At 43.3% G+C, this 9912-nt stretch overlaps 1 long non-coding RNA gene across 3 annotated transcripts; it reads right to left on the reverse strand.

Moving 5' to 3' along the window:
- Window positions 1-1280: 1280 nt before the first annotated feature.
- Window positions 1281-8452, reverse strand: LOC103058687 (uncharacterized). Of its 3 annotated transcripts, none has more exons than XR_003084675.2 (5): window positions 8023-8452; window positions 5613-5761; window positions 3976-4108; window positions 3281-3428; window positions 1281-3154 (listed from the first exon to the last, which is right to left on the reverse strand). It is a non-coding gene; the product is annotated as an uncharacterized LOC103058687 (long non-coding RNA). The 3 variants fall into 3 exon arrangements; XR_003084674.2 differs by having other exon boundaries at window positions 3268-3428; XR_003084676.2 differs by lacking the exon at window positions 8023-8452 and adding an exon at window positions 6197-6594 and having other exon boundaries at window positions 3268-3428.
- Between the last annotated feature and the right edge of the window lie 1460 nt (window positions 8453-9912).

Here is a 9912-nt window from a genome sequence, read left to right on the forward strand (position 1 = left end):
ACCTTATTTTTTCCTTCCGCCTCCTCTTTTAACACATCTATCAACCCGGGAGCTTTTATGTTGGTTAAAGTGCACACGCGTAGAGAGATGAACGCCCTGCTATCAGAGCAAAATTTAGTAAATCTCCCTTCCTGGAAGCAAGAACGTAGAAGGAATTAAGCAACAGCAACGCCCGGAAGTTGGCGTTGATAGGGAAAGGAAAGTGGGCCTCGTTGCAAAACCCCTCCACGAGCAGGCAGGTCCAGGGCAGGCTTAACTGTCCGCGCAAATGGCATTTGAATCGCTACCGATTCCGGGGCATCTTACGTTGGTGAGCAAGAGATTTGGCTACGAAGCGCTCCCCGTAGGTACGGCCCGCTGGAAATCGTTATGGCCGCTTTATGAGATGGAACGGCCTTTCCCATGATAAAATGCGACTTTCATTGAAGCAGATGGCTTGATCACAAATTACCTTACAATGTGCGTGTTGGGCGCGCGAGGTGGGGGGGGGGAGGAGTGCAGGAAGAAAAAAAACCAATCTAAGCCACTTCATCAAATCCAATTGCTGGTGAAGGTCAATTAAAAGAAAATCACTAATTGGATATGCATTGGAGAAGACAAGTCTATCTTTCTTGGTGGCTTATCAGAAACTTGAAGTTGGATATAATAGCTGGGTTTACCCAGGATGGTATGCCATAAAATAGTTTGGTTTTCGATTATCCACATTTAGTCAACTAAGGGGTTTGGGGGGGCACACAGACTGTTAACAAACCTTGGTTTAATGCAGGGTGTCAAATAGGGCATAGAAGGTACATTTTCTGCAAAATATTGCCTCATTCTGATGAAATATCTTAACTTCTGGTTCTGCTGAGATTTGCACTGGAGGGAATAAGAAAGTGGTAGGACGGTGCTTTACAAGCAGAGGCAACGTCCAACCCATGGCTTGATCTCTGATAGGAGGCCTGGATGGGCTTTTGCCTGAATAACCTGTTGGTTGGAAGAGACAGTCTAGGCTAGAGGCCTGATGATCTGATTTTGGAAATTATGGACTTATCTTGTACCAAGCGGTCTGGGTTCGTTTAAAGGCAAACTCAGGAAGTCAACCAGGTCAGGAGACTATAAAATGGCTTTCATGTCTTCTTCACCTGCAACTGATCTCCTTAAAATGGCACAGCCAGTGATTCTTACTCCAGCCACCATGTGAATGGGCCACTGCCCACTTTTAAAAGGTCCCATATTTGAGGAAAACAGGCTGCTCCATTTCCTCCAGTAAAATAAACGATCCAAATATACCGTAGAACCAGAGTGAAGGAATGTTGCTGTTTATTGAAGTTTGCTAGGCAAATACATGGAACTAGGGTTTGTAAATGTAGCTTCATGGTTGTCTTCCCTTCTTCCAGGCAGAGAAAGATTCTTAAAAAAAAATTCCAATAACTCTGGGAAGTAAATTAGGCTGAGAATAATGATAGGTTCTCCATAGCTCAGGAATCTTAATCTGGGTGTCTTTTGAAAATTCATCTGGTTACTCTACTAACCTATACCTTACAGTAAGCTTTCTGCACACAGTGCTTTTCATGTATGTTGGCCTACAAGGATGATGGGGATTGTAGTCCAACAAAGCAAGAGCATCTGAGTGGGGAATACTGAAGAACAAGTTAAATGGCAGGCAGACTGATCAATGAGAACTAAAATGAGGGGGGAAATGCCTATGATAAAACACAAGGAAAAGTGCAGAGAAAGAAATCCAAGAGTGTAATAAATTAAACAAAAGATGCCTGGGTAAGTGCATTTCCACAGAAGCATAAATGATTCTTTGCTACGCAGGATAGCAAAGCAGCAAATTTTCAGTAACAAAAACAGCATACGTGATTGTATATATTAAAATATAGATGCTCTCTGGAGAAAATAATGTGCAGTTGCACTGCATTCTTGGCCTGATGCAACCAGTTTAGAAAAAAAAGGAATTCTTTAACTACTTGAAGTAAGTTAAAGTAGGCAGTGGGCAGCACATCCTCTTGAACCCATTGAGTGAAATTTCTTTATTTATTAAATTTGTACGCCGCCCATCTCCCCCAACGGGTGACTCTGGGCGGCTCAGTTAAAACCAAAAACCCAAGCCATTAAAAAAACAATACCATATAAATAATTAAAATTAATCAATTTGAAATCCGACTATAAAACAACCCTATGCATAAATACTAAAAAGAAAAAAAAACATTCAAGATGATGGGTGGGCAAGGTCAATTACCCCACAAGCCACTTCCACTGGTGGGAGCCCCCATCTGGCCCCTAGGCCTTCTGGCAAAGCCAGGTTTTCACGCCTTTCCTGAAGGCCATGAGAGTGGGGGCACACCACACCTCGGGAGGTAGGTTGTTCTATAGAGCGGGGGCCACCACAGAAAAGGCCCTCTTCCTAGATCCTACCAGTTGAAATTCCTTGACCAGGGCAGGCTGATATAACCAGGGCAAGACGGCTCCTCAGAAATCCAATACTATCCCATTTAGTGTTGCAGTGTGGGCAAATTTTTCCAGAGTTTGGACACATTTTAATTTTATACCACTGATTCATGCGAAGACTCATTTAAACATGGAGTATCATCTATTATTCTGTAATTAGTTCTATACATTAGAGTAAAATTATTTCTCTGTTACTCTCAATTATCTGCAGTTTTGCTAAAAGCTCAGAGGTTTTCTGGGATAGTAAATGGAAAGGGTCAGTAAGATGGTGCTTCTCAAACATCTTGGGTTCTCTATTGGTCTTTGAGGCAATTTTCAGAGAAACCACCATCAGATAGGCATATAATCTACAACAGCTAAGAAATATATTGGAAATGCCCCCAGAAAACTGGGCCAGAAGCATTTCTGTCACCAGCTGCTATCAAAAGAAAGTGGAGCTGGAATACAAAACATAAAAACCACCTCTTCTGGATTTCATTAATGCCAAAGGCATTTGTGCAGGATGTGCCCTCTGGTGCAAGAGAAACCCTCTTATCTGTTTTTCATAGACATTTGCCAGGGCTGGAGGGTGAAGAGATGCAAAGAGAAATTTGTTGTGGTGGCATCTTTTCCTGGGTCAGTTAAGTCAGGGATGTCGTAGAATAAAGGAGTGGTAGATTTAGGATCCGTGGTGATTTGATCTTGGAAGCCAGAATTTCTGGAGATTCATTTGACATTCCTGTTATGGGAAGAAGTGTGAATCAAAGTTAACGCGTGCAAGGGCTTAAAAGCCTGCTTCCCCTGGATCAACCCCTGCCCCCCCATTTTAAAAAAAAAAAAGTCTCTCCAAACCTTTTTGACCAACCTGCCTTCGCTCTCAAGGATTTGTTAAATTGACGCGGCACAGATTTCTCGATTAGGTCTGCAAAGCGGAACTGAAAGGCGTCATAAAATCCATCAGAATCCTACCCAAAGCGCTTATTCTCTTCCAACTTAATTTATGCCACGCGATTCTGTATTGAGGAAATCAAGCAGAAAGCTCTTTTTTCTTGACTCTCCCCTTCCTCTTCGCTTTGCTCCCCCCCCCCTTCTTCTCAGATGCTTCTGGGCTAACGGGGAGACTGTTTAACTTAAGTGTTTCTATAGGAGGCTGTTGTAGTTTAACTCCTGCCCACCAGTAGCTGGGCTGAACAAAGAAGAGACTCGAGGTCTCTCCATTCATCCTTTCTCTGCGCTTTAATTTTCATTGATTTTGAAGACAAGGGGAGCCCTCAGGGATTCAAGCTGAAGGGGGATGACACGCCTTTAGATGCAATCCACCCCCCTGGCCAGCCATCTGCTCCTAACCAAATGGCGTTTTTTCATCCTAACTCCTGCATGTCTCTAGATTCCACTCTCACACTTTCAGCTTCAGTCTCTCTAGCTGGCTCTTCCCTGCCCCCCCCCCCCGCAATTCAATGCAAAGGCAGCTTAAGTTAAAGTATGTTGAATAGAGTGGGGGGGGGGAGGAAGGTGATTGGAAAGAACCCCAGCCAGGAAAAAAAGGCGATAAATCCTTACCTTTTTCATTAAGGCAGCACCACAACCCTTTTTTAAATACTTTTTGATTCCTCAGCAAATTTACTGTACTACGTTGAGCTCATTAACCAGCACAGACAAAACATTAGAAGCGGAAGACAAGGTGAATTTGTCCCTGTTTAGGAAAAAAAAAATGAGAGGGGAAGGAAGCAAGATCAGAGAGGGTGGGGACTTGAAGCTCATTCTGTGGAGGGGGGGCAGAGAAAAAAGAATCCCTGTTCTTTGAGCAGCCTGAGGATCTGCTTAGTTGGCTCCAAAAGACCTTGAAATAATTTTGGGTTGGAGGAGTAGGGTGGTCTGGGAAGTGGAAGATTTGCAACTTCCTTTGGGAGAGGATGCAAAAACCTTTGTGGTTACCCATCTCCAGCGAGATTGTGAGCGGCCTCAGAAAGGCCGGAAATAGCCAAGACAAACTATAGGAGCAGATCAAGAATGTATCTTGCTTGGTGTTTCCTCTGCAACTTAAGGGTCATAATTAAGGGACAGAGAACTTGTTTGCTCTGGAGAAAGTTCAGCCTGTGGCACCTCCAAGTAAGAAGCTCTAGGGAGCCCTTGGTCAAGTGGTAACTGTGCTGGATATAAGCGATAAGGGGGCTTCCTGGATTTCACTTAATGTGATCTCTAAGCTCATCCTCTCTGTTCCTAAACCATGAGGTAACGTGAATCCAATCAACTGAAGCTTATTCAACAAACTAGAGTTAAGCAAAAGATAGCTTTGCACAACATGCAGACCAGGATCCTTTGTTTATAAGCATCAAGGCAACGCATCTGTCCTTTCCCATTTAGTTCCTTTGAACACAGAGGTTCAACTTAATATCCCATACATATTGAATTTGTATGGGTCTGTACATAGCCAGAATTAAGGTAGCTATGTACATAATACAAGAAGGAAGCACCAGTGGAGGGGAAAAAAGGAAATAGCAAAATGTGCAGATGTTAAAAAAAAACATAAAGAAGAACTGAGTTAAGGGGCACAGGATGCAGACTGTTGAAGGGAAATGGAAAGGAGGATGGAATGGAGCATTCTAAAGAAGGGCATGGCTGGCCAGCTAGCACCCTGAGTAAGATGACTCAAAGCAAGATCATATCACATTGTAACAGGTCTCATTTCTCCTAGCTAATGGAGAACTGAAGCCCCCAACTTCAGGAATTGCCACTGCTTGCCATTTTGGGAAAAATAAGATCAGGTAATCTTTTTCAGGATGTGATCAGAAGTGTAATGCAGGCACATGGTCAGCTACTACCACTAGGTTAATGACCAGCAGAGTCATTGTAAGAGTCATGCCACTAACTGGACATTGAACAATCATTGACCTGAAGATACTGGAACATGAGCTGCAATCTGGGTAACTCAGTTTTGGCATCACCTCTATTTCCTGATACAATATGGACTTGATGGATATTAAACCATTTTGGAGGAAAGGTCTTACATTGTGTGGCTATAGCAACAAATTCCATAAGTCCACTAAATCCATTGCAGAGTGACTCAGTAATTCAATTTGGAAACTCCTGACTCTTAGGACTAGTCAATGTCCACTCCCCCCCCCCACTTGGATGTCTATCCACTGAATGGGCAAAATTACATTATTAAGAAGGATGATGTGGCTAACATTACTTACTTAAGGTACTAATTTTGTAATGGTTCATTCACAGATGGGAAATCTTCCCTTGATGTTGGGCTTGCCTAAAACGTCCATCCTTCCCAATTCCAGTGTCTTCCAGAAGCATCAGGCTACAACTTCCATCATCATCCCCTTTAGACACTCAGCTAAAATAGGATCAGACAGTTTATTTGTAAAGATGATGGCAAAAATCAAACCAAAGGATTTGTTTTTAATTTGGCGTAGCATCAAGTTACCATCAATTTCATCACCTGGAAGACTCCCCATCCACCAAAGATAACCTGAAGGCATGATGCAAGCTAAAGCAGGCTTTCATATGGGAGGAGGTTGCTTTGGGGTCCAAGCTATTGATTGGTTTAACAAGCTAGATATTTGCATTGACACTGGCTAGGTGAACTCTGATTCAGTTCAAGGTAAGAAATGTGGTGCCTTCCAGCTCTTTTGGAATTCCCCAGCAACATGGCCAATGGCAAGAAATTATGAGGGTCATAGTCCAAAACATCTGGAGGGTTCCAGTTTGCCTATCCTAAATGGTTTTAGGGGTCAATCCACAACCAAGATCAAATATTGGCAAAATTCACCTTGGGTGAATGGATATGGCTTGAGTTCTTCTTCTCAGAGGTAATGTGTCCCATTCATTTTTCAACTGTATTTACTTTCAAGTAAACTCAAAGCATTTGGATGAGCTTGAATGGACCATGAAGGCCTGTATGCCTGGGAATTCAATTCTGCTAAAATCAACATGCATATATAGAGGATCAGAATAAAAATACTGAATTATTGAAAATCAGACATCCATCATTTACATTCAGAAAACATGGAACTGCAAGCAGATGCTCCACAATATTGTCTTAAACATGATTGTGATGGGTCCTCAAATGTTCATTTGGGTTGAGCACAGTGTTGAATATTTGGCTGATATTAATATGAAAACAGCAAGAGGAGATACCTACGGTGGTGGTCCTCTACTGTGGCAAAAACTATGAGGGGACCACTAGAGCCTGCAAGACTAGCTGCAGGATGAACCAGACACTTCCCCATGCGGTATGCAACTTCTGAGAAATGTTGATCTTCCAGCAAGTCTCCTTTACCTCTGTGAATTCAGAACACCCATCTGGCAAAGCCCACCCCTGCCAATCTGGGAGTCCTAAACATGCTAAAAAGCTGTTAGGGGATTTCATACCAAGTAGTGTTCTTAGTTGCTTTGTAGCCATGATAATGACTAGGGAGAGGTATTTGTGTGATTTTTTTCTGCTTTAGGTACTGGCATTACTTAACTGGAGGAAAAGGCTCCTGCAGGTTTATCTTCATACATCAGCAGATCTTGGGCCAGCCCTAACAATCACAGTGACTGACAAGTTTTACAGGAAACCAAAGATAAATTTATGCATAAAGATCTTACCGTTTCACCACAAACACTATTTTAAGCAGCTGTATATCCAGATTGATGTCTTTTCAGCTGCTCAGTCATATAAAAAGCCCAAACATTGTTACCAAGATTGTGTTTTTGTGACACTAACACTAAATCATCTCCGAGTTTCACATCTATTCCTCAGAGTGCTCACTGGAAGCCACTGCCTCAGTTCCCCATCTGTTAAGGGGACATTAGAATGGTGTGCCCATCATAAGATGGCTGCAAAGACAAACCCAATGAATAGAAGCACTCCACATTCACATGTGGTCTCTGTGAGGAAGTAAGGCCAAAGGGGAGTTAACAGGTGCAGTTCAAAGCACACTTCACTTGAGAGTAATCCCAATTAAATGCAGTGGCAATTAAACTTCCCTGATTTGTGCAGGATCTGGCTTCAAAGATGCAATATCATTATTAACCTTATTGTTTCTTGGCTTCAGGCAACCTCTTTATCTTTTCCTGCAACAACCCTCAATCTTCCTCCTCCCTCCCCCCTCTCCTTCTGCTTCACATGTGCAGGTCACTGAGAATTAATGTGGGAAAGGAAGCCTCTCCCGAGACTTGGTGCTCCTGCAACTCAGGACTTTCACACGCTGGAAAAATGAAACGGGTGAGAGAGAGCTGGGGAGGGGAGAAGGGGATCGCAGTGAGACGACACCCACTGAACTAGGGTTCCCCCCTATACACCCATGTTGGGAAGGTTGGAGCCCATGTACTGACTTCAAGAAAGCCGGGTGAATAAGTTTCGCCTGCTCTGCAGGTTTGTCTAAAGTTGTAAAGGCATGTGCTGATTAGAATAAGAAAGGGCGGTCGCGTGGCTCAGCTGGCACACAGAGAAGCCAGATGACAGATAAGCGCCCGCTCCCTGCGACCCCCACCCCCGCGCGACTTCCCCTGGCTCCGCTTCTCCCTCTCCCCGCCTCTCCCTCCCTGTTTTCCAGTCGCAAATCATCTGCTCCTCTCCTTTCCTTTCCATAATAAAGCGGGCGTATTTACCTGGGATCCCAGAACCGGCGGGGCATTCCTTTGTTTCCTCATCAGATTGCTGCCGCCAGCTGCTCTTCCAGCCCTTGCTTCAGCAAATCTGATCGGGGGGCCTGTCTAAGAGCGGAGAAGGAAGGAAGGAAGGGGAGAGAGAGAGAGAGAGACCGATTGGCTAGGAAGTCTCGCTCTCGCTCTCCTTCAGAAGTGTTCGGTTTCTGGCAAACTTGCGCCATTGCAGAGAGCCTACTTGGGGCTACCCCCACGTTCCCCAACGTGGAAAGGACTTTTGGTTTATTTTTTTCTTTCTTTCCCCGAACCTGAAGTCAGTCGCGTGCCAACATCGACCCAGGGAGCACCTGCCGGGTCTGCTGAGCAAATGCAAAACTAGTTGCCGGGGCCGCGAGAAGAGACCTCTGTGAGCCTTAGCAAGCCACGCGGATCCGCCTACCCAGGCAAGATGCTATTTCCCGCAGGATCCCGCTTCAGCCTCCCCCCAGATTACTTGTAGGGCTGCCCGGCGGAAGACGAGGGCATAGGTTTCTTGGTGGGTGGAGAGTAAGCGGATGCTCGGAGTTTGTACCAGACATATAACTGACCGAAGTTTTAGAGCTGATTCCCACGTGCTTTGCGTTCGTTTTCTGCCTGCTATCCAATACCCTCTGGGTTGATTCCCTGGACTGAACCGCACATTAGCCGCCTAATAGGTAAATGGGAGAAAGGCAGGATAGAAATCAAATAAATAAAATTAATAGTTGGAAAGTACTGGACGCAGGGAATGGTATGAATGCTTCCTCTTAGAATGTTTATTTCAGGACATTTTGCACATGGTGGGCAGAAATGTGGTGGTAAAATCTGAATTGCAGACTTTTGGGGGACACCTGTTTTTCCAAGTCCAAATTCCATATGAAACAATATTTTTCTTAGCCCATTTCAAAATTTTATCAAATACACATTTTCAAAATTTAACAAATACACACAATCTACTGTCTTCATTAACTAAAATATTACCTGTACAGAACTTACATAAAATTATAACTCTCATTCTCATTTCTCCACTTGTACTATAGAGGGCCTGTAACTTTAGGCCTTCAAGCATAACCTAAAGCAGACTATGATTTAAAACGGAATCAAAATTAAACACATTTTTGGAATAATTTTCTTTTTGTCATGTAAAAAATAACTTGGCAACAATTTTTGCTTGTAAGCCTCTTCTCTAGAACATCTGTGATGTCATGATGGGATGGTGTGAGTTGAGGCTTGATCTTTGCATCCATACTAATTAGACATATAATGTGGCTGGAATAAGAACAAAAGCACTGATTTCTTGTTGGAACATTTCACTAGCAGATGAGCTTGTTGATTTACCATATTTATTATCTAAATGAGGGATGGGCTATAGACCATTAAATCTAGAGCCCATCTAGATTTCTTAATATCTTAAGAAATCAATGGACACTATAGCCAGACCTTATGCATATCATTAGTGTAATCATTAGTATCATTGTCTTCCTCCTCTAGGAACCCAGAGCGAGGTACAATCCCCTACCCAATAAAACCAGAAAAACCAGTCAACAATAATATCATCTGTTATAAACCAAGATAAAGCAAGAATACAACAAAATAAAGTTCACTGTAAAAGGTCATCTGAAGGGCAATCTGTTCATGGAACCCACAGAATAAGCTGCTCAAAATCATACCTTCCACATTGGACTTGCTTTGAATAAAGTATGTGCAGAGGAAATACATTTAGAATTGTGCAGCACTATTTAGGCCCCAAGATAACATAACCAAATTGTGACTCCTCTCTGGGAATACACAAGACACTAGGAACACTGTGGGTGAAAAAGTCCTAGCCAGCCACTGTAGACAATGGAAGTTGTAAACCATGGCTTGGCATAACTC

This window comes from Python bivittatus, unplaced genomic scaffold, assembly GCF_059951505.1.
Source record: "Python bivittatus isolate LINGU-HERP-01145 unplaced genomic scaffold, Pbiv_v1 ctg000020_np1212, whole genome shotgun sequence".
NCBI classification, from domain to species: Eukaryota; Metazoa; Chordata; class Lepidosauria; order Squamata; family Pythonidae; genus Python; species Python bivittatus.